The sequence below is a fragment of the Aegilops tauschii genome, chromosome 7 (assembly GCF_002575655.3).
Source record: "Aegilops tauschii subsp. strangulata cultivar AL8/78 chromosome 7, Aet v6.0, whole genome shotgun sequence".
Classification (NCBI taxonomy): Eukaryota; Viridiplantae; Streptophyta; class Magnoliopsida; order Poales; family Poaceae; genus Aegilops; species Aegilops tauschii.
This window is the reverse complement of record NC_053041.3, coordinates 35,392,923-35,418,273: the sequence shown is the minus strand read 5'-3', so window position 1 is coordinate 35,418,273 and position 25,351 is coordinate 35,392,923. Positions and strand designations below refer to the sequence as shown.

The 25,351-nt window shown below is 42.7% G+C and overlaps 1 pseudogene; it reads right to left on the bottom strand.

The window, feature by feature from the left end:
- LOC109745302 (probable indole-3-pyruvate monooxygenase YUCCA11) overlaps nucleotides 1-23,204 on the bottom strand; it is a 52,307-nt pseudogene extending 29,103 nt beyond the window's left edge.
- Nucleotides 23,205-25,351: the final 2,147 nt, after the last annotated feature.

Genomic DNA, 25,351 nt, shown 5'->3' with positions numbered 1-25,351 from the left:
GAGGTTCTTGATTGATAGAGCAAGCACTGAAAATGTGAATGGTGTGCAATCGGAAAAAGAAGTGGAGGCACAACCACCTCCTAACATTGCCAATGAATTTAGTCCAAATGATATTGAGCGCGATCCAGGAAAGAGGAAACAAATTTGTGAGTATCCTCCTAATATTCAAGATCAAGTGAGAAGAGCATATGTATTGAAGGGTCCAATGCAACCAGATTTGAATAAATTTCCTCGTACTGAATTTGGAAGTTCACATTCATCAAGAGCATTTTCTAAATCTTGATACAAAAAGCATTCATGGATTGAATACAGTGAGTGGAAGAAGGCAGCTTATTGTTTTTATTGCTTTCTCTTTAAGCAACCTGGAGGGCCTGTGCACTTTGGTTATGATGTATTCACCAAAGAAGGATTCACTGATTGGAAGCATGCATCTAAAGCCTTCAAAGATCATATTGGTGGTCCTGGTAGTAAGCACAACTATTGCGTCAAGCATTATGATGATTATAATAATCAGAGACAAAGTGTGGCAAGCAATTTTGCTAGAACAAACAAGGAATCAGAAGAAATGTATAAGATCCGCTTGACTTGTTCTGTAAGTTGTTCAAGATATCTCATCGGACAAGGCTTGGCTTTCCGTGGACATGATGAATCCTCTACTTCTCTGCACAAGGGGAATTTTAGAGAGATGATAGATTTGGAAAAGATTAAAAATGAACAAGTGAGAGATGCTTTTTACCGTGGTGGAAGAAATTGCACAATGACATCTGGTGACATTCAAAAGGAGCTTGCAATGTGTTGTGCACATGAAGTTACCAAGAGGATCATGGCTGAACTTGGTGATAAACAATTCTCTGTGCTTATTGATGTATCGCGTGATATATTTGTGAAAGAGCAAATGGCAGTGATGTTGAGGTTAGTAATTTCTCTTTCTTTATTATTTGCTTGCCACTTATTCTCTATGTTGTCAACTAACCTTGTTTTTATATAGGTTTTTGAATGACAAAGGAAAGGTTGTGGAACGATTTATTGCTCTGCATCATGTCAAAGATACTACATCTGAGGCACTAAAGAATGCTCTTTATGCAATTCTTGATCATTATAAGTTACCTATTTCAAGGATACGAGGGCAAGGATATGATGGTGCTTCAAATATGAGAGGCGAGTTTAATGGTTTGCAGAGAAATATCATAGATGAAAACCCTTTTGCTTTCTATGTTCATTGCTATGCTCATCGTTTGCAGTTGGTGGTTGTCTCTGTTGCTAGTAGTTGCTCATCTATTCATGATTTCTTTGAGTACATCTACTTGTGATGATGTTCAAAGTTTGGCCATGAAGATGGTTGAAACTGAGAAACATTTGGTATTTCCATTGGTATACAAACTTATTAAGTTGGCGTTGATATTGCCGGTGTCAACGGCATCTGTTGAGAGAGCTTTTTCAGCAATGAAGATTATCAAGACTAGACTGCGTAGTAAGATCAATAATGAATGGTTCAATGACTTGATGATATGTTACACCGAGCGGGAATTATTCAAGTCAGTTGATGATAAGGATATTATTCGAACATTTATTGCAATGAGATCTCGGAAAGGGCATTTGCCTCGTGATTTTCTTTAGTGCCTTGTCGGTATGTTTCATCTAACCATCTACACTCTTGCATGCTTTCGATTTCAGATCTCACAACAAAATTTATTTAGTTACAAATACATTTTTATACTGTAGTGCCTTCTAGGACCTTTGCAAACATGGCGAGTTTGCCTCTACGCAATGCTGATTGTATGCCCGTCTTTTGGCAAAAATGAACAAGTGAGAGATGCTTTTGACCGTGGTGGAAGAAACTGCACGATCACATCTAGTGACATATGGTATGGCGAGTTTTACTCTATGCAAGGCTCGCTATGTATTTTTGTTGTTGTCATGTATGCACTTTATTTGGTCTATGAAGTGGATATTGATATATTAGCTCACTTTAAAATTAAATGTTTTGTGACTATTATGGTTCTGTTTTCATTTGATTATTAATGCGGATTTGTTATTCCGAAGCTTGGTGGTATAGTATATGTTGTGTATTTGAATACCTGATTTTTTATTTCTAGATCATACGCTTAGGCTTAACTTGCCCAGGCTTCACAAAATTTCTAGCTCCGCCATTGCCAGCAGTTGGCTATACTATTAACCATGCTCTTATGATGGGATGTGCCCTAAGCGCATGCAACTACTGTTATGAAGAAGCATCCGGCGGCGGCGGTGGCTGGCATTAAATTACAAGTGTGTAACCAACTAGATGAGTGTTCAAGATTTCTAGGCTCCAAACCTGATTACACCCACCTGCTCGCTCGCGTGTTCGACCAATTTGTTTGCCTACAGTTCAGCCGCATAATGAGGACCGAATAAACCAAAACAAATCTCTTGTCTTCTCTTTGGCAAAAAATAATAATTCCTCTTTTGGCGTGAAATTTCATCGTCATCAAATAAAGATACGTCTTCTCCTTTACTATGATCCTAGTATATGGGCAACACTGAAGCAAGATCAGCTTATTTTACCCAACGCAACACAGTCCTCTCCTCTCTTGGCAATTAAATTCAGAAGGCAGAAGATTATTTTACCCAACACAACACAGTCCTCTCCTCTCTTAGCAATTCAATTCAGAAAGCAGAAGATTCAGCCCGCCGTCGACAATTACATCGGATTGATTCACAACCTGAACCACAACAGTTTGCAGCTCATAAACTGATTGATTCATCTAAGAAGAAAGCATTTCCAAAACACATACACCTCTCCTATAGTAGTAATAGTAATAGAGACCATGTTACCAAGCGCCCTTTGAACAAGGCAACACCCCCTCCCTATGATTCCTAAGTAAACAAAGGGAGCAAACACCAGCAAGTTTTCTCATAGACAACTTCTTATTTATTTCTTTCCCCCACACAGGATTACAAAAGCTAAATTTCCAGGATTCGAGGCCCCTGCTTTATCACGAAAGCAAAAGGATCCAAACCAAAACAAAATTCGCTCCCACTACAAGCAAGCATCCAAACCCAACAAAACGCTACAGGACTACCAAAAAAACGAGTAAAATGGAAACTCCCATCCACTGCGCCATCCGTACGCCTCCAATACTGAGCTCTTGTGGCTCATCGACAACAGCCAGGACGCATACCCATTGCTGTAGCTGTATTTCCCGTTCCCATTCCTCCAAGACGGCTGCTCTTGCTTCATCCTCCCGACCGGCGCCGACGCGAATGACAGCGGCGAGTACAACGACGAGCAGCTGCCAGCCTCACACTTGAAGCTTAGGTTTCCACCGGACCCGGTCCCAGAGCTCGTGTCATCGACACACTTCCTTGTTCCTGCTACAGGCGCACCACCACCGTCCCTTCCCTGGAAGCTCAGGAACTGTTGCAAATGAGCAGGTCGGCAACATGCCCAGCTTTCGCAAATGAGCTTTGTAACACAAGAATAATGACATGTGTCCGGTAAAAAACATAAACACATCAATCTCCAAAAAAGATAGGTACTAATATGGTTTATTGCTATTCATGAGTCATATCATTGGCGTACAATACATCAAAAGGAAAGAACCAGGTCCCCGCGAATTACAACGTTGAATGCAAAATTGATAGCTCACTACTAGAAAAAGGGTCAAATGTGAGACACATCAGTGCCGGTTTGCATTTGAGCCGGCACTAATGTGTCCATTAGTGCCGGTTCAAATGGCTAGGCGGGAGGAGATCTTTAGTACCGGTTCGGGGCGAACCTTTAGTACCGGTTCATGCCACGAACCGGTCCTAAAGAGAATGGCGCCCGGCCAGCACCTTTAGTACCAGTTCGTGGCACGAAGCGGTAGTAAAGAGGTTGTGGCAGGCTGTTTTTAGTCCCACCTCGCTCCCCTAGCACTGGTAGAAAAAAGCCCTTTAGTCCCGGTTCGCAACAGCCTTTAGTCCCGGCTGTGCAACCGGGACTAAATATGCGCGACTAAAGACCCCCCCCCCTTTAGTCGCGCCTCTTACGGACCGCGACTAAAGGCTTTAGTCCCGGTTCTTGTGGCTGACCGGGACTAAAGGCCCGTCCACGTGGACGCCCGTGGTCCGTCGGGGCGGAGGACCTTTAGTCCCGGTTCTCTTGGCCACCCGGGACTAAAGGGCTCCTCCGCAGGTTTAGGGTTTTAGCCCCCCTAAACCTGGTTTCTTTTTAGTTTGGAGTGTTTTATTTCTTTTATATTATATTTTGTGTTTTATTTTAATTTTGATAAAGTTTCAGTACACATATTCTACGCTACTATATACATGCATATGAAATTTCAAACAAGAAGAATTCAAGAGGAATATATAATATATATTCAATCTCGGGTGACCATATACAACTTCAAACAAGTTTCCATACACAATTAGGATGGATGACCATATACAACTTCGTACAAGTTTCAATCTCGGGTATGCATATAAATTTCTTCGTCCTCGGTATAGTGTTCTCCTTTAGGATTGATGACTTCCCTCATGAAAAATCCTGCTAATTCTTCTTGAATTGGTCGGAAGCGAGCTTCTGGACTAAGCCTCCTCCGCAAGTTATCGCGTTCCGCACGCTATCCGATGCCTTCCGCTCAGAGGTGTGTCTCCGGATGTTCTCACAAACATAGTATCCACATAGATTGGTCCCCGGTGGCTGCTTATCCATATTAACTAACCTTCTGAAATCTAGCTCATGTTTGAATTCACCGACAATTTCTTCTGAGAACCGTCTCCAAACCCTACAGGGCAAAGAAAATTAAATGAACAAGGGAGTTATTAGTTACTTGATATTAGGAAATGAACGAAAGAGACCGATCGATATAGAGCTCAAATGATTGAAAATAATTACTTTTGCAGCATTTTTCTCATGTCGGCCCAACGCTTTGGATCCGAATCCATAGAGTCCATGATTAGAACTCTGGAGGTGTGAAGTTCAATATTTAGCAGAATCCAGTGGAACCTGCGGACACGTTACATGCACAGTCATGCATAACTCATCGATTAGACATACCATGCATGGAGTAAACAAAAGAGAATGGGCACAAGAGAGAAACACTCACCCAAAATGGTAAGGAAATAGAATATGACTTTTGAGTTGATGCTTTCTAAGAAACTTGTACAAGTCTTTCTCCACGTCTTCGGGGTGATGTTGTAACACATGTCCATTAACGATATGTGGGTCAATGAACCCAACATCATGGATGTTTTTTATTTTGCATTCCCAAATCTTCAATCTGCATAATAGCGTACGCAACAATATAGTTAGGACAATATATATATATAGTGCAGGCAATGAAGAACGAGATGAGGTAGAAATAAATCACTTACAGAACGTAGCAACTCAGCATAGATTTGTCGAGGTCGCGCAGATTGAACAGCTGGAACAATTCACTCATATGAACTTCTACAGAGTACCGTTTGGTGTGATGCTCATCTGTAACATCCGCATAAATATATTCTTTGTCGGCCCATGTTATGAATTGCTTGTACCAACGTAGCAGATTTCGCATTTGTGGTGGTAGACTCTTTTCCCGCGCAGGCTCGACGAGAGGCCCATTCCGCACATATTGTAATGCTATCTCACATACTGGCGCATCCTCAAGGCCTAAGAAGGCACGAAGAGTCAAACCCATCTCGGACGCTTGTTTCATGGCACTCGCTACAGTCAATCCAAGTGCTGCCGCAGCTGCTATGATCTCGGGGTCCTCTTCCGGACCGGCTTTCACTATGAGCGGGGGGATCGATTGTTTCTTCTGCATCCCGAGCTGGTCAACTTATTTCCCGCTTTTTTACTTTCTTCTTTCTCCTCCTTCAATATTTTTGCTTGCCTACGAAGTTCATGTCCATAGTCGTCAGGCATATTCAGCTCGGCTTGGGACGGTGTCGTCAAAAAATCCTTAGCCCACTTCTTTTGCTTCTCAGTGAATACTTGCTTGGGCTCAGGCTCTTTTTTCGCCTTCATATCCGCCTTCCATTTCTCATAATCAGCAGACGCGGCCAATTTGGTTTCAGCTTCACTAAGTTCCCCAGGCCTTGGGAGGAGAGGCTTCAGTGATGGCTCCGGTACCCTTGTGGTCTTAGGTACATAAGGGTCCGGGTTAATAGTCCAGGAGCGGGTTTCCTTGCTGTCCGCCTGCTTCTGCTTCTTCGCCGGAGGTGGATTGGGGGGCGTCGTACCCGTCGGAGGAGGATTGGGGGGCGTCGTACCCGCCGGAGGTTGTGGATCGGGGGACGGCGTCGAATGGCGTGAAGGAGGTGTAGGTGAACCACCACGACCACCACCACCGCCACCACCGCCACCACCACCACCACCATCGGAGGGGGGTGGACTTGCTAGCCTTGGCGCCTCGCCTGGAAACACTATGTACTTCTTTTTCCATAGAATGAACTGGCGCTTGACATCTCCAAGTCTTCTCTCCCCTTCGGGTGTAGGTTTGTCAATCTCCAGGTCCTCAAACCCTTGGACTATGTCTTCCACCGTGACACGAGCATAGCCATATGCAATGGGGTTGTTGTGGTGGAGTGCTCCAGGTGTACAGGGTAAAGCACTGCCGCTAGCTACCTTCGTGGAAACGTTCCCCACGGGATAATGCAGATCACATTCTTTCATCTCCTTTACATCATCCACGGGGTAGTGAGGCTCCGGTGCACGAATCTCGATCATCGGTGCACTAGCAGCAGGCGGGGCATCCGTGGAAGCCACGCTGCTTCTCCGCTGCTGGCTTCCGCGATCCGCTTCATGATCTTCATGCGGCCCTACAGCCGATTTTTCTTTCACTAGTTCATGCACGGTCTGCTTCAACTCATGGAGTTCCGATGCAAACTTCGTCATAAGATCTGCATCCCGGTCCGTCTTTCTCTTACGGCTTCTGTAACAGTACGGGTCATTGTCCTGGGAAAACCCTACTTTCCACGGAACTTTGCCTTTGCCTCGTACACGTCCTCCGTGTTCATCATTCCCGAGGGCTGTTGTCAGTGCGTCTTTCTCTCTGTTGAACTTGATCAAGCCCTCTTGAGCTTGGGTCATTGCGTCAATAAGGGCTTGGGTGGGAGCAAACTGTCTCTGCCGGTGAACACACACCCCTGTCTCCGGGTCTAGCGATCCCCCATGCCCGTACCACCAGCTTTTGGCCCTTGGGTCCCATCCCTCTGTACCTAGAGGGATTCCTCGCACCCTCAGGTCCTCCTCCATCTTCTGCCACCTAGGCTCCGAAAGGCGGTATCCTCCTGGCCCCATAATATGATGGAACTTTTTCTTACTCGCATTATCCTTATTTTTTTCGATATTTCCTTGAAATGCTCCGATTGCTTTTGCCTCACAAATTCTGGCCAATCATCTTTCAGTTTCTCATGTTGACCATTGAAATCCGGAGTCTTGCCCTTGTTGACATAGTCACGGGTTAAATTTTTCTTGAAGTTCCGGAATGCTTCGCCCATCTTCTGAAGAGCGAACTCTTTAACTAGCCTCCTCCTCTGACGTCCACCCGGAACCTCGTTACCGAATTCATCGACTTTGTTGTATTCCGGAGGTAGAATGAAATGTTCCATAAGCTTTCTCCAGCAATCCTTTTTCGTTCTCTTGTCGACAAAACTGAAACCAAGACGTGCCTTCTTTGGCTCCTTCCATTCCTGGATGGTGATCGGGACGTTGTCTCTAACAACGACTCCGCATTGGTTGATAAACTTTGAGGTGTGCTGTAGGGGCTTGCCGGTTTCACTGACAAACTCAATGGCATATGTTTCTCCTGTTTTCATCTCCTTGGATTTGCCACGCTTTGTCGTACTCGATCCGGAGGGCTAAAAAAAGAAAGAGAGTCGCGCGCGTTAATACATATGTATTCACATTTCAGTAAGTTTGTATCACGAGAGGCTCAATGTATATATATACCTCGCCGGAGGTGGTTGCTACTTGCAATTCGAGATCGTCGGTTGTTGACGGTTGACCTCCGTCGACAATGTCCATTCCTTCACCTTCTTGATCATCGACAATCTCTGTTCCACCGTCAAGGTTCAGAAAAGAAGAGACTACATCCTCTTGTTGCTCATATTCTGAGCCCGGCACATAAGGAATCTCGTTGTTGATGATGTCCATTAAATAACGTTCAGCCTCCGGATCCCTAAGCGGCTCGGTTCTATCGTCCGCCATATGTCACTCCTGCATGTAGTAAAAATTCTTTAAGTATAAAGGAATTAAAAAATAAGATTAAGGGGACATAGAGGAGGAGGAATTAAAAAATAAGATTCTTTAAGTAAAAATTCTTTTTTTCTTCTTCTTCCTTTCTTCTTCTTCCTTTCTTCTTCCTCTTTCTTCTTTCTTTCTTCTTCTTCCTTTCTTCTTCCTCTTTCTTCTTCTTCCTTTCTCTTCTTCCTTTTTCCTTTCTTCTTCTTTCTTTCTTCTTCTTCCTTTCTTCTTCTTTCTTTCTTCTTCTTCCTTTCTTCTTCTTCCTTTCTTCTTTCTTTCTTCTTCTTCCTTTTTCTTTTTTCTTTCTTTCTTCTTCTTCCTTTCTTCTTCCTTTCTTCTTCTTTTTTTCTTCTTCCTTTTTCTTTCTTCTTTCTTTTGGTTTTCATTTTTTTCTTCTTCTTTCTTTCTTCTTCTTCCTTTCTTCTTCTTCTTCCTTTCTTCTTTCTTTCTTCTTCTTCCTTTTTCTTTTTTCTTTCTTTCTTCTTCCTTTCTTCTTCTTTTTTTCTTCTTCCTTTTTATTTCTTCTTTCTTTTGGTTTTCATTTGGTTTTCATTTTTTTCTTCTTCCTTTTTCTTTCTTGTTTTTTCTTCTTCCTTTTTCTTTCTTCTTTTTTTTTCTTCTTCCTTTTTCTTCTTTCTTTTTTTCTTCTTCCTTTGTTTTTCTTCTTCCTTTTTCTTTCTTGTTTTTCCTTCTTCCTTTTTCTTTCTTCTTTCTTTCTTCTTTCTTTTTTTCTTCTTCCTTTTCTTCTTCTTCCTTTTTCTTCTTTCTTTCTTCTTTCTTTTTTCTTCTTCCTTTTTTCTTCTTCTTTCTTTTTTTCTTCTTCCTTTGTTTTTCTTCTTCCTTTGTTTTTCTTCCTCCTTTGTTTTTCTTCTTTCTTTTCTTCTTCTTCCTTTTTCTTCTTTCTTTCTTCTTTCTTTTTTTCTTCTTCCTTTTTTTTTCTTCTTTCTTTTTTCCTTCTTCCTTTGTATTTTTCTTCTGTTTGTTTTTCTTGTGTTTTCTTTTGTTTTCTATTTTCTTTCTTTTTCCTTTTTCTTTTTTCTTGTGTTTTCCTTTTTTTTGTTTTTTTCTTTTGTTTGTTTTTTTGTTTTCTTTTGTTTTTTTGTTTTCTTTTTTTTTTCTTCTTCCTTTGTTTTTCTTCTGTTTTTTTGTTTTCTTTTGTTTTTTCTTCTGTTTTTTTCTTCTGTTTGTTTTTCTTGTGTTTTTCTTTTTTTTTCTTCTTTCTTTTTTTTCTTCTTCCTTTGTTTTTCTTCTGTTGTTTTCTTCCTTTTTCTTTTGTTTTCTTTTTTTCTTCCTTTTTCCTTTTTTCTTCCTTTTTCTTGTTTTTCTTCTGTTTTTCTTTTGTTTTCTTCTTCCTTCTTTCTTCTTCTTCCTTTTTCCTTTTTCTTTCTTCTTCTTCTTCCTTTTTCTTCTTCCTTCTTCTTCTTCTGCCGGCGCGCGGAGGACGGCAGGCAGGGCCAGCGGGCGGCGGGCGGCAGGGCGTCGGGCGGCGGGCGGCGGCCGGCGGGCAAGGGCAGGGCACGGGCGGAGGCGGCGCTCACTGGGGACGGAAGCGGCGTCGGCGTCGGCGTCGGGGCAGGGCTTCAGCGTCGAGAGAGAGGAGAATGGGAAATGGCGAAACTGCTAAGTGCAGTATTTATAGACGCACCTTTAGTCGCGGTTGGGGAGGAGGACCGCGACTAAAGGTACCCTTTAGTCGCGGCTGGCCACACCAACCGCGACTAAAGGGTACCCTTTAGTCGCGGTCCGCCTCCCCAACCGGGACTAAAGGGTTTTGGCGCCGCTTTCGTTCCCGCGCAGAAAGACCCTTTAGTCGCGGTTGGGGACAACAACCGCGACTAAAGGTTACCCTTTAGTCGCGGTCCGCCTCCCCAACCGGGACTAAAGGTCTGTGCTGGAACTGGCGCGGTGCGGTGGGATGTTTAGTCCCACCTCGCTAGCCGAGAGGCTTCGACAGTGGTTTATAAGCGCGGCTGCGCTCACCACTTCGAGCTCCTCTCAAATGCAGGCTTACGGGCCTATTCTGTCACTATGTGCCTGTTGGCCTACTGGGCCTTCTGCGGGCCTGAATCCTGGCCCATTAATGGGTTTCTAGTCGTATTCACGCCGTGGTGGCCCAGTAGGTGGCATATTTTTTATTTTTTGCCTGTTTTTTGTTTTCTTTTTTGCTTTATTTATTTTGTTTCTAATTACTTATTTATTTTACTTTATGATAATTATTTTTGCTATTAAAGTTTCTAATTACTTATTTATTTATGTTACTAAAATTTATTTTATTTTGTTTGTACTTATATATTTTATTAAAGTTTATATTATTTTGTTTTTCTTCTGTTTATTTTATTCTTGTTTTTCTTCTGTTTTTTCTTCCTTTTTTCTTCTGTTTTTTTCTTCTTTTTGTTTCTTCCTTTTTCTTGTTTTTCTTCTTTTTTTTCTTCCTTTTTTCCTTTTTCCATTTTTCTTCTGTTTTTTCTTCTGTTTTTTTCTTATGTTTTTCTTCTGTTTGTTCTTTTCTTCTGTTTTTCGTTTTTTCTTCTGTTTTTTTCTTCCTTTTTCCTTCTTTCTTCTTCTTCCTTTTTCCTTTTAAAATCAGAAAAATGAAACTAATTCATTTTAAAATCTTAAAAATACAATTATATATCAAAAAAATCAGAAAAATAAAACTAATTCATTTTAAAATCCCTTGAAGGTTTGACAAAAGGTTTGATACATCATTCAGTTCATCGACGAAATACAAAGTTTGGTACAATAAATTATTACACATCAATTCTTCCCTTGTGTCCCTGCTTGCTTACGATTGTGCCGTATCCATGGAGCATCCTCATCATTTAACTTAATGCTTGGGTCAGTGTTCACTTTGAAGGGCGGAATTTCACCAAACATATTATAATCTTCTGACATGTCTGTCTTGTCCTCCACTCCCACGATGTTTCTTTTCCCTGAAAGAACAATGTGGCGCTTTGGATCATCGCATGATGTACTGATCGTTTTCTTATCTTTCCGTTTCCTCGGTTTGCTACTCATGTCCTTCAAATAAAAAACCTGAGCGACATCTTTGGCAAGGACGAATGGTTCGTCAAGGTAACCAAGATTGTTGAAATCCACCATTGTCATTCCGTATTGCTCGTCCACCTTTACCCCACCTCCTGTTAGCTTGAACCATTTGCACCGAACAAAGGGACCTTAAAGGAGGGTCCATAGTCAAGTTCCCATATCTCCTCTATGTAACCATAATATGTGACCTTTTGCCCATTCTCGGTTGCTGCATCAAAGCGGACACCACTGTTTTGGTTGGTGCTCTTTTTATCTTGGGCGATGGTGTAAAATGTATTCCCATTTATCTCGTACCCTTGGAAAGTCGTTATAGTCGAAGATGGTTTCTTGGCCAACATGTACAGCTGATCTCCAACATCATTGTCATTCATTAAATGTTTTCGCAACCAACTGCCGAAAGTCTCCATGTGGGCCTTTCTAATCCAGGATTCAGGCTTCCCCGGGTTGTCCGAGCGTAAAATATTCTTGTGTTGCTCGAAGTACGGAGCCACCAAGCTGGAATTTTGCAGAACTGTGTGGTGTGCTTCAGTCATAGAATGACCATCCATACATATCGTGGATTCCCTTCCGATCTTGCCTTTTCCACTTAGTCTCCCCTCGTGCCGCGATTGAGGAATACCAATCGGCTTAAGGTCAGGAACATAGTCAATACATAACTCAATTACCTCCTCATTTCCATAGCCCTTGAAGATGCTTCCTTCTGGCCTAGCACGGTTACGAACATATTTCTTTAATACTCCCATGAACCTCTCAAAGGGGAACATATTGTGTAGAAATACAGGACCGAGAATGGAAATCTCTTCGACTAGGTGGACCAGGAGGTGCGTCATAATATCGAAGAAGGATGGTGGGAACACCAACTCGAAACTGACAAGGCATTGGACCACATCGTTCTGTAACCGTGGTAGATCTTCTGGATTGATTACCTTCTGAGAGATTGCATTGAGGAATGCACATAGCTTCACAATGGCTACTCGAACATTTTCCGGTAGGAGCCCCCTCAAAGCAATCGGAAGCAATTGCGTCATAATCACGTGGCAGTCGTGAGACTTCAGGTTTTGGAACTTTTTCTCCGCCATGTTTATTATTCCCTTTATATTCGACGAGAAGCCAGAAGGGACCTTCATACTGCTCAGGCATTCAAAAAAAATGACCTTCTCTTCTTTGGTAAGAGCGTAGCTGGCACGACCTTGAAACCATTCCGGATGCCGGTCATCTGGGTCTTTCAAAAGTTGCTGCTCCTGCCGTGCTTCCTTTGTATCATTTGTCTTCCCATACACGCCCAAGAAGCTTAGCAGGTTCACGCAAATATTCTTCGTAACATGCATCACGTCGATTGCAGAGCGGACATCTAGGACTTTCCAATATTCTAGCTTCCAAAATATAGATTTCTTCTTCCACATGGGTGCGTGCCCGTCAACTCCCCGCGGAACTGATTGTCCGCCAGGACCCTTTCCAAAGATGACTTTCAAATCCTTGACCATATCAAATATCTCAGCACCAGTACGTTCCGCAGGCTTCGGCCGGTGATCTGCCTTGCCGTTGAAATGCTTGCCTTTCTTTCTTACGTTATGATTTCGGGGAAGAAATCGACGATGACCCAGGTACACGTTCTTCTTACAATTAACCAAACGTACACTTTCAGTCTGATGTAAGCAGTGCGTGCATGCATTGTATCCCTTATTTGTCTGTCCCGAAAGGTTACTGAGAGCAGGCCAATCGTTGATGGTTACAAAAAGCAACGCTCGTAGGTCAAATTCCTCTCCTTTGTGCTCATCCCAGACACGTACACCAGGTCTGGCCCACAACTGTAAAAGTTCTTCAACTAATGGCCTTAGGTACACATCGATGTCGTTGCCGGGTTGCTTAGGGCCTTGGATGAGAATTGGCATCGTAATGAACTTCCGCTTCATGCACAACCAAGGAGGAAGGTTGTAGATGCATAGAGTCACGGGCCAGGTGCTATGGCTGGAGCTCTGCTCGCCAAAAGGATTCATGCCATCAGTACTTAGACCAAATCTTATGTTCCTTGCGTCAGCTGCAAAATCTTTGAACACTCTGTCGATCTTTCTCCATTGTGTTCCATCAGCGGGGTGTCTCAACTCCCCGTCGGACTTACGGTCCTCTTTGTGCCATCGCAACGACTTGGCATGCTTTTTGTTCATGAACAGACGTTTCAACCGTGGTATTATAGGAGCATACCACATCACCTTGGCGGGAACCCTCTTCCTGGGTTCCTCGCCCTCAACATCGTCACCAGGGTCATCGCCTCTGATCTTATAACGCAATGCAGTGCATACAGGGCATTCATTCAAATTCTCGTATTCACCGCGGTAGAGGATGCAGTCGTTAATGCATGCATGTATCTTTAGAACCTCTAAACCTAGAGGGCAGACAACCTTCTTTGCTTCGTACGTACTGGCGGGCAACTCGTTATTCTTCGGAAACATATTCTTCAACATTTTTAGCAAATTTTCAAATGATGAGTCACCTACACCTTCCTGTGCCTTCGATTTTAGCAAATCCAGTGTGCAGCCCAGCTTTTTCAGACTATTATCGCATCCTGGATACAACGACTTTTTTTGATCCTCTAACATGCGATCCAAATTCTCCCTCTCCTTGTCAGTTTCGCAGCGTCTCCATGCATCAGCAATGGTCCGACCAAGATCATCAGCGGGCTCATCATGTGCCTCTTCTTCACCTTCACCTAACCCTTCCCCACCTTCAGCATCATCCTCCATGAAAGTATCACCGAAATGATCATGATAGTTGTCATCGATATCATCCCCTTCTTCATCTTCTTCCATTCTAACCCCTCTTTCTCCATGCTTGGTCCAACAATTATAGCTTGGCATGAAACCGTGCCGAAGCAGGTGCATGTGAACGTCTCTTGAGGAGGAGTAACCCTTCTGATTCTTACAGACAGCACATGGACAAATAATAAAACCTTGCTGCTTGTTCGCATTTGCCACTACGAGGAAATCTTTCAAACCCATAGTGAACTCGCCGGAGACTCGGGGACCGTACATCCATTGCCGATTCATCTGCATTATTATTATATAAAGTATATAATTAACCATCATGCATTTGTTAAACTAACTAGCTAGAAATAATACAAATTAAACAATGAACTACACACATGCATATTTTATCAATGACACATGAAAGGTTCAAGTTGCTAACCGCGATCGCGGAGGAAAAATAAATGAGAAAGCTCAAGTGTGGCTCGGACACTTCATATCATGTTTGTTTCAGGCTCTCGGGCATTTCATCAAACACCTTGTGTGCATAGGAGGAACCAAAAGCAAACCCACCACCCCCTTCTGAAAATTGTGAAGTGAGCTGAGTGAAGTGAAGTGAGCTGAGTCCTATATATAGGGATGGGCATTTAGTCCCGGTTGGCCTGGCCAACCGCAACTAAAGGCCTTCGGGGACCTTTAGTCGCGGTTGGACAGGCCAACCGGGACTAAAGCCCCTCCCGTCCGCCAGCTGGATGGGCCTTTAGTCCCGGTTGGCCTGGCCAACCGCGACTAAAGGCCTTCGGGGACCTTTAGTCCCGGTTGGCCAGGCCAACCGGGACTAAAGCCCCTCCCGTCCGCCAGCTGTCGACCGAGCGCGCTGGGCCCAGATAGTTGGTCGCGGGTCTTCTCCCGAACCGCGACTAAAGACCCCTTTGGTCGCGGTTCGATTGTTTTGGGGACTAATGGGGGCGTATGGAAGCCTCTTTTTCTACCAGTGTAGCAAGATTTTTACCACCTTAAATATGTTACTTCTCAAACTATCACAAGCACTTGGTCTTCATTGAACTCTATGTGTAGAATTTGTGGTCGCAATATGAGTCTTCACCGATTTCTAAACCGTTGAAGACTCATATTGACAATTCAGATTGTACACAAAAAGATCATTGATAATCAATGTATTTTTATGATAATCAAAGTTTTTTAAACTTATTTGAACTCCAGCCTATTTTTGCGTTCAGTATGCATCATTCAAAGCGACATCATCAATTTCCAACACGTTCTGACATCATTTGTTGTTTTTCAGTCATTTACCGATTTGTTTAGAGAGCTAAATGACGGTGAAATTGAAAATCACTACAAAATGAACTCTCGAAATGTTGGAACTTGGCATGGTATCATCATTTGACCCGCATAGCATGTGCAAAAGAGTAGAGAGGGTCACGGCGAAAACTGGACGCACCTCGTGTACAAACTGGACAATCTCTTCCGGAGTATCAGGGTTTCGGACGAGAACTCATCTGTTACACGGGCACTTCAATGTTTTTTAAACTTATTTGAACTCCAGCCTATTTTTGCGTTCAGTATGCATCATTCAAAGCGACGTCATCAATTTCCAACACGTTCTGACATCATTTGCTGTTTTTCAGTCATTTACCGATTTGTTTAGAGAGCTAAATGACGGTGAAATTGAAAATCACTACAAAATGAACTCTGAAAATGTTAGAACTTGGCATGGTATCATCATTTCACCCGCATAGCATGTGCAAAAGAGTAGAGAGGTTCACGGCGAAAACTGGACGCACCTCGTACAAACTTGATAATATCTTTGGGAGTATCAGGGTTTCGGACGAGAACTCATCTGTTACACGGGCACTTCAATGTTTTCTAAACTTATTTGAACTCCAGCCTATTTCTGCGTTCAGTATGCATCATTCAAAGCGATGTCATCAATTTTCAACACGTTCTAACATCATTTGTTGTTTTTCAGTCATTTACCGATTTGTTTAGAGAGCTAAATGACGGTGAAATTGAAAATCACTACAAAATGAACTCTGAAAATGTTGGAACTTGGCATGGTATCATCATTTCACCCGCATAGCATGTGCAAAAGAGTAGAGAGGGTCACGGCGAAAACTGGACGCACCTCGTGTACAAACTGGACAATCTCTTTCGGAGTATCAGGGTTTCAGACGAGAACTCATCTGTTACACGGGCGCTTCAATGTTTTTAAACTTATTTGAACTCCAGCCTATTTCTGCGTTCAGTATGCATCATTCAAAGCGATGTCATCAATTTTCAACACGTTCTAACATCATTTGTTGTTTTTCAGTCATTTACCGATTTGTTTAGAGAGCTAAATGACGGTGAAATTGAAAATCACTACAAAATGAACTCTGAAAATGTTGGAACTTGGCATGGTATCATCATTTCACCCGCATAGCATGTGCAAAAGAGTAGAGAGGGTCACGGCGAAAACTGGACGCACCTCGTGTACAAACTGGACAATCTCTTTCGGAGTATCAGGGTTTCAGACGAGAACTCATCTGTTACACGGGCGCTTCAATGTTTTTAAACTTATTTGAACTCCAGCCTATTTTCGCGTTTAGTATGCATCATAATAAAACAGAAAAGACAAAAACTATATAAAAATTTACTCAAAAATAAATAGCAGAAAATAAATAATGCAGAACAGAAAAAAACTATATAAAAATTGTTATATTCACAAAGAAACTAAATACAGCAAAAACACTACTCAGAAATAAATAAAAGAAAATTATATAAAAAATTGTTGGGCCGCTACAAATACAGGCCCAGAAGGGCCAGCAGGCTCACAGGGCAGCGCCCTGAAGTTAGGCCTAGAAGCCTGCTATATAGAGAAGTTCGAAGGAGCAGCCGCGGCTGGGTTTATAAACCAGTGCGGCTGCCCTTCGCTCAGCAAGGTGGGACTAAACATTATGCACCGCTGGTGGCAGCGCACAACCATTAGTACTGGTTGGTGGCTCCAACCGGTACTAATGCGTGGGCCTTTAGTACCAGTTCAAGCCACGAACCGGTACTAAATGGGGCCGTTTCCCGCCGCCTGACCTGACGAAAATTGGCCTTTAGTACCGGTTGGTGGCTCCAACCGGTACTAAAGGCCCCTCCTATATATATGGCACTTACGAAAAAATCAGTTTCATCGATCCACTTCTTCTCCAACTTCTTCGCGCGACATCGCCGCCGCCGCCGCGCCGTCGCCCATCGCGCGCCACCCTTGCCGGCCCCGCCGCCCTCGCCGCCCCGGCCGCGCGCCGTCGCCCCCGCTGCCCGTCGTCACCGTCACCGCTGTTGCCCCGGCCGCCCGTCGTGTACGCCGTCGCCCCCGGCCCGCCACCCGTCGTCGCGCCATCCAAGTCGCATCGCCGTCTCGCGCCGCCGCCCGTACGCCGCAACCCCCCGCTCGTACACACACACACATACACACGCACATACACACACACACACACATATTTTTTACTTATTTTCTGTTTTCTGTTGTTTAGATTAATGTTAGATGAATTACGTAGATAAGAATGTTGGAATGTTAATGTTAGATGAATTATATGGAAAAGATGTTAAATATTAATGTCAATTTTAGATGAATTAGCTAGATATTAATTAGGTATATATATGAGATTTGAACTAGTTAAATTAATATAACTAGTTTATTTTTAGTATGAAAATTAATAGAACAAGTTTATTTTTAGTAAGAAAATTTAGGTATATGAGATTATTTAAACTAGTTGAATTAATATAACTAGTTTATTTTTAGTATGAAAATTAATAAAACAAGTTTATTTTTAGTAAGAAAATTTAGGTATGAGATTATTTGAACTAGTTGAATTAATATAACTAGTTTATTTTTAGTAAATGCTTAGTTGAACTAGTTGAATTAGTAGAACTATTTTATTTTTAGTAAGAAAATTTAGGTATATGAGATTTGATGAGCTAATTAAAATATTACTATATATAGCTACTTTATATATATATTTTAGTAAGAAAATTAATAAAACTAGTTTATTTTTAGTAAATTCTTAGTTGAATTAGTTGAATTAATAGAACTAGTTTATTTTTAGTAAGAAAATTTAGATATCTGAGATTTGATAATCTAATTAAAATATTACTATATAGAACTAGCTACTTTATTTTAGTAAGAAAATTAATAGAACAAGTTTATTTTTATTAAATGCTTAGTTGAATTAATAGAACTAGTTGAACTAATAGAAGTAGTTGAATTAATAGAACTAGTAAGTGTTTAATGTTTCACCTATATGAACATAGGAAATGTCGTCTGACGACGAAAAAGATTTCATTAAGTGCGAATACTGTGAAGACCAGCGCGGCCTGTGCGACAGAAATTTCCTTGTTGATGATAGGCGCTTCAGCATCAAGCTGGATGAGACCTTCGAAGTGGATACAGTAAGTCACAACGACAAGTCTTTTTTCGTAATTAAGCATGACTTATATATGCTTCATTTGCTTCAACTTATAATTTTAAATTTTCACTATTCTACTAGCGCATCCCCTGCCATGTAAGAATTTTTGTCTTGGATAAGATAGGTTTCAGTGCTATGGAAACTATGGAGGTAAAGAGAGTTTACGTGAAGACCGAGCATGGTTATACTTTCAACGTCAAACTATACAATGCAGACACGTACACCTATTTTGAATGCAAAACTTGGCAAGCACTATGCAAGGCTTATGCATTTGATCCTGATATGGTTATCACCTTTGATATTCGTCCGGAAGATGATATTGAAGGTAATAGAGACATCTGAGTCGATGTGCAGACGCCTCCAGTTCTACCATTATGTGAGTTTCTCAACCATATTTATGTCTTTGATATTATTTATTCAAAAATAGTTGACAACTAATTTCTATTGACAGCTTATTTCCATTCAAGCAAACATGTCCGGCGCTTGGTAGACATGACCTACTAGTGTCCTGGAGCTGAACTAAACTGTGAGGAGATAAGTCATTATGTTTCATGGCTTGAGGATCTTCATATTGTTAAGACAAATTTTCTTCCTACACTTAGAAATGTTAGTACTCAAAACGTGCGACCAATAGTGATCGTATTGAATTACGGTCACATCTATTTACGAAAGATGGTAAGATTTTTACTATTTGTCCTCAGTGCATCTTTTGCATACATTATTTTTTTGCTAAACTTTCATTGCTAAGTATATTAATTACTATACGATGTTCTTCAACAGGGACTCCCGATGACAGTTGTGCCTCAGTGGATCGAGACTAAAGGTCACATGTCAATGGTTAGCTTACGGCCAAGATATCCTACATTGCACATGAGTGCATTCAGGATTTCTAAAAGTGATGAATGCTTAATAGTGAAAGATTGGAGCAAAATTATTAACGATCCCAGAGAAGTACTAGGGGGCAGCAATGAGAAGCGCAGCCCATGATTAGGAGACAGGTTCATCTGCATGCTCCAGTATGATGAATCAGGAGAGCTATACATGTTCTATGCTATTTTACCTGAGAGAGAGCAGCAGGGGTGATTTAGCTAGTTCATGCTCTTAGTACTTTTGTCCTCTCATGTCCGTGTTCTTCGTCCTGAACTTAATCTCAAAGGGTGATTTACTTTTGTGGTGTTCTGAACACTTATAATATCATGACCATGTTGAACTCGATGATATCTTTGCTTCTGGTACAAGTGAATGTTTTTTCTTTAAGCTAGTTTTGATGGTGATTAGATAGCGGTAATGACTATGATGATTAAACAGTGATAATGACGACTATGATGATTTTTAGCTAGCTAGTTTACTGTTGTTGATGATATGATGCAAGATTTTTTATATTAATATGATGATGATGAGTTATTATATCATTTATGAAAGAAACCGCAGATTAGTTTCAGCTGGATGGATCCTAGCTAAGTGATCAAGTATATGCCATATCCATATTATACTTAATCACTTATAATTATCCATATTATACTTAATCACTTATAATATTATACTTGATCACTTAATTATAAGTGATTAAGTATAATATGGATATGGCATATACTTGATCACTTAGCTAGGATCCACATGCATCCAGTCGAAACTAATCTGCGGTACTTTCACCTAATGATTTAACAACTAAAATAATCACTAAATTAAATTGAAAACACAAAATTAAAGGAAAAATAAAAATAATACCAAAACACCACCAAACATTTAGTACCGGTTGGTGTTACCAACCTGTACTAATGTCCTGCACGCACCCGGGCCTGGCTCATGCCACGTGGTGGCACTTTAGCGCCGGTTCGTGATGAACCGGTACTAGGGGGGGGGACCTTTAGTCCCCACTCTTTAGTGCCGGTTGTGAAACCGGCACTAAAGGCCCTTACGAACCGGCGCTGAAGCCCGGTTCTGCACTAGTGGCTCCAAGAATTTCTTGTTCTCGGCATTACAAGAAAGCTACAGCTACAAGGAGGTTTATTGCTTTCAACGCTAGAGGATAACTAGTTGGCTTTCTTCATTGCAAAGGGTGCTTACCAGAAGTAACTGAATTCTAAGTCTCATACTGACAAACACAAGTTAGTTTCAGATATACAGGTATACAACTGATGTCACTCGGGATGCATCGCTTTTCAGTTATGCACTCACAATTACAAAAAGACAAAATGTCATCATGGATTACATAACACATAAACTTCCGTTTATTAATAAATAATAGATATTGCATATTAGGCTAGTGAGTAATAAGTCCCAAGGGCAAACAAGATTTGACAACAAGGAAGGGGTTGGAAGGAGAGGAGGGCATACTGTCTAGTGCCTGTAGCTCGTCGGTAGGAGGCTGGAGTGCCTGCTACTGCGAGTTCCCGCTCTTTTGCTCATCGGGAGAAGTGGGACCTTCCATGGTGGCGGCTGTTGTGGGAAGAAACAACAAGAAATGGTTCCATCACTATGGACTTGTCTTTTTAAGAACGTCATCATGCAACAGAGCACCCAATAAACAAAGAGAAAGAATATATATCATCTTGTACACCAATCTAACGCATGGCCTTCAAAAAGTTAAGTTTTTTTCTCATAACATCCAACACGACATGATGTAGGAAATACACAACCAAACCATCAACCTTATCTACACACGCAGACCATACAAACCATAAGTGGATGCCAGTAATCATGCATCTAGAAAGGAACTTAACATATCAACCTCCCCTAGGAGATCAACTCCTCAAGCTTGAGGGTGTGAGCCATGTAATCATAAGAAGAGCTAGCTAGTACATGTTATATCTAACTAAGAATGATCTACTTGTATGCAGAAACACATTTGCATACACATACACTTGGAAGCTCAGAATCTACACAGAAAAGTCGATCAGATTATAAGATACGTGTGGTTTTAGAGAAAGCAAAAATTTAATACATATATCAGCCACTAAAAACTGCAGCAGACTCTGCTCGATTGATGCTCAACCCGCTTTCACGCTAGGCACAACAATATCCCCTCTTTTTTTCAGTTCAGAACGACATTGAATGATTGTCAGGATGGGAACCCTACAGTGAACTTGTTTCCTGATGATGGCTAGCAGCAGCATATAAAACAACTTATATGTGTCAGCAAGCTATCCTGATTGTATACTACCCTGCTATTCTACAACAGCAACCATCAAATGAACCCCATCTCATCAGGAGCAAATTTTTGAAAGATAATGTGTCGGTTGTTACACTTAAGTAGCTAACAAATTAAACCAGTTTGTTCTGGAGCAACCACAACATTTTCAAGGCAATCTATGTGACAGTACAAGAGTGCAGTGCAGAGGGGGTCCTCTTGTCCAGTTAGAAGAAACATGATCTGTATATACAATGCATACATCATACATACACACAATTTGCTACATTGCAGTCATCTGAAACTGAACCAAAACGTGATGCTTACACACACACAGTTTGCTAAAGTTTTTCAAAACAATGGCCATTTTAGCTCTTCTAGAAAAGGATGGCGTTACCTCAACTTTAGCTCAGAGAGGACGAGGGGTTGAGCAGCTTAGCACCCCCACAAGCTGGGCAGCCCAATATTTGGAGGTTGCATCTCCAACACATCCTGGATCCAGGGGCCTGCCTGCAGCACTTACACCAAGGCGTGAGCAAACCAAGAAATTTTGATTCCTCAAAGTCGAAGAGATTCTCTGGAGAACAAGAAAACTGCTATCAGAACGAGTAACATGTGTAAAGGGATTCTTGATAGAATCACATATGATCATTATATTCAAAGTTCACTATAAATTGCTTTGCAGAACTACAGTCATGTGTTTCTCTCTCAACAAATGAAGAACATGAACATGAGCTCAAACGGTAGAGAAAAAATTTATATGTTTATATTGGACCAAAAATCTGCAAGTTTTTTCACACATTGACACTCTAAAGTTTGTTTGACCTGCAAAGTTTAAAATTTATATGTTGTTTCATTTGAGAGAAACAAAAAAGAGAAACAATGTTGGCTAGCATAGATCTCAAAACAATGTTGGAGGGGTGGGGATAAGGGGTGCCATGGACCAAACGGTGGCCAGGGATGCCAGCCGAAGCAGGTGTTGAAGGGTTCGGAGAGGGGCACGGGGGGCTGCGTGGACGCGATGGGCTGGTGTCGTCGTGCGGCGACGGTGGATGGCGCGGAGCCAGAGGTTGTGTTTTCGTCCCTGTGCAGTTAGGCGATGATCGGGGCTTGCGAGTGATGCTTAACTAGGATGCGGGTGAAGCATTGCAGTTAAGCATAATCAATCATGTTCGAAACGAAGCGAGTGCATGTGTTTTCACATCGCTAAAAGGGAAAAAGGGGAGGAGGGAGTGCACGTGTAGTCTTTACTCCTAATGGAGCAGTTGGTAGCCTGGTACTCCGGTTTTATTTTCGTACCCTTTTTTAGTCCCACCTCGCACCACCCCTCCGATGGTTTTATTGTTGCACACAAAATGACAAAACCAGTTGACAAAAACCAGAGAAAAATCCACGCGCCCTCCCTCCCTCAATCCCTCACTAGCCCTACCTCGCCTCACGTCTCCAGCCGCAGCCGCAGCCGCCGCCGCATCCCAATCCTCGTCGTCTTCCACCTCAAGACGTCACGGTCGCCTCCCCTCCTTCGTGATTCAGCCATGGCCGCCACCGAGGCCCTCCTCTCCATCGACACTGACTAGCGCTCACCTCCACGTTGTCGTTTCTCAACTTCTACCGACCTCCTCCAGGATGGATCCGTCCATGTCGCTAAATCGACGGAGAGGGACTTCCACTGTCGCCATTCTTCTCCCTCCCCGACCTCCCGTCGTCATGCTGTACGGATCTGGCCATGGCCACCACCAACGTAGCTTCCCCGGCCACCACCGACGACGCCAGCGAGGTGGCCATGGTGGTCGCTGCCGGATCCAAGGAGGAGCTCATCCCGGCCTTCTCCTTGTTTTACTCCACGGCTGGGTCTCACCCCGGATCAATGGAGGACCAGTGCTATCTAGCTACGCATCCCATCTAAGGCAAAGCATCTACAATTTTTTGTACTGAGTCAATGTTATACAGAATACTTCTAGGAGGAAGTAATATATGAGTTTTCTTTTAACTTCCTTGCTCTTGCTTACTCCAGTATCTTGTTTGTTGACAAAGGAATCAACCGACATTCCCCTGCAGATGGCATGCATGAAAGGATTCTTTTTATATACTGATACACATAATTCTCTTTACCCCTCCTGTAATTTTAGCTTGTGTGTCTTGGTTGGTGAAAAAAATATTATGTCATCCTACACTGTACTTTCCTGAAACATGCATATGAAAGGAATCTCTCAAATACCCGTTTAGTAGTTTTAGCTTCTAACAAATGCACAACTACTATCTTAACCAGTAAGGTAAATTTATAGGCAAGCTAAAGTTGTTGCTGCTCAAGAATATGCTATTTTGCAAATCCAAAGTTCAGTTAGAAAAGATAAATGTTTGTACGGGGTTATTGGAATGGACTAAGTTATGTTTTTATGTCAACAGTCTTAGATGATATCCCTCAGTTTTACAATCGTTTGGTTGTTTTTTGCATAGTGCGTGCATGCTTGATAGGAATAACTAGCTCTTAGATAATTCTTGGTGAGGCATGCCAGCAGGACGGCCATTCCTCGTGTAAATAACTGAATTCGACATTTGCGATCTATTCTATGAGCATGCTGCTGTACACACCTTGTTAGCTAGATAAATTTTCCCAAATTATCGTCAGCGGCCTGATCACCTGTTATGCCACCCATTGTCTAAAGGTAAACGTTTGTGGCCGGTGCGCCGGCTGAAGATTGGGCCGGTCGCACGCGGCACGTACGATGCAACACATCGATCGAACGCTTCCTGCTTCTCGCACGTTGTACTATGTTGTGTCCTGTGGGACCCGCGCACCGCCCACCTTTCGCTTATCCATCCACGCACCCATCCATCATCTCCCTCCTCTGATTCTTTTCCCCACACCCTCTTTCTCCGCCATGGCTGCCACCATCAAGACATTGATGAGGCTCGCCTCCTCCCCTTCTGCTATGTGGTGGCCGTGGCCGATGCCCACCCCCGGCCCCCCTTTTCTGCCCTTGTGGCCCTGCGCCCCCCCCCCCCCCCCCCCCCCTCCCCTCTTCTTCCCTTTCTTTTTGTGTCCTATGGTGCTGCGAGCCTGCAACCCGCCATGGCCATAGCTCCACCTTTCCCCGGTGATGGCTGCGCGTGCAAGGATTTTTGCTGGAGCCGGCATCCGCACGTGCTACAACCAGCCACAGAATTGCTGCCACCAGCCACAACATCGCCGGCGGCCACCGGGCGGCGTTGTCATGTCCGGGGAACAACCCCCAATTTCTTTTTGCTACATCGGTTTTGTTTTTCTGCTGGAATCAGCATCAATTTTTGCTACCACCATCTCATTTTTTTGCTGGAACCACGGATCTTTTTTTGCTACCATCATCTTTGGATTTTTGGTGGAAACGGCCATTTTTTTTGCTACCATCGGCTTTGTGTTTTGCTGGAGCCAGCACACATTTTTTTTGCTACAACCATGTGGGTTCTGTGCCAGAACTAGAATTTTTTGCTACAACCGTTGTCGATTTTTGCTACAACTGGCAAATGTTTTTGCTACTTTCAATTCACGGCGGAGCTGTGCCCGTCACGGCGACGATGATGATTTTGCTGGAACCGTCGTTGATTTTTGCTACAACCGGCGAATGCTTTTGCTACGTCCATTCATGGTGAGTTGCGACCCGCGGCGACGACAACAATGTTTTTGCTACGACCGTGGATGCTTTTTGGTACGACCGACATGTTTATTTGCTACATTCGTTTTATGGTGTGACTGATGGCCATTTTGTTCTTGGAAACTCATGCAGCGAGCGTCGATAGCGAGGGCGGG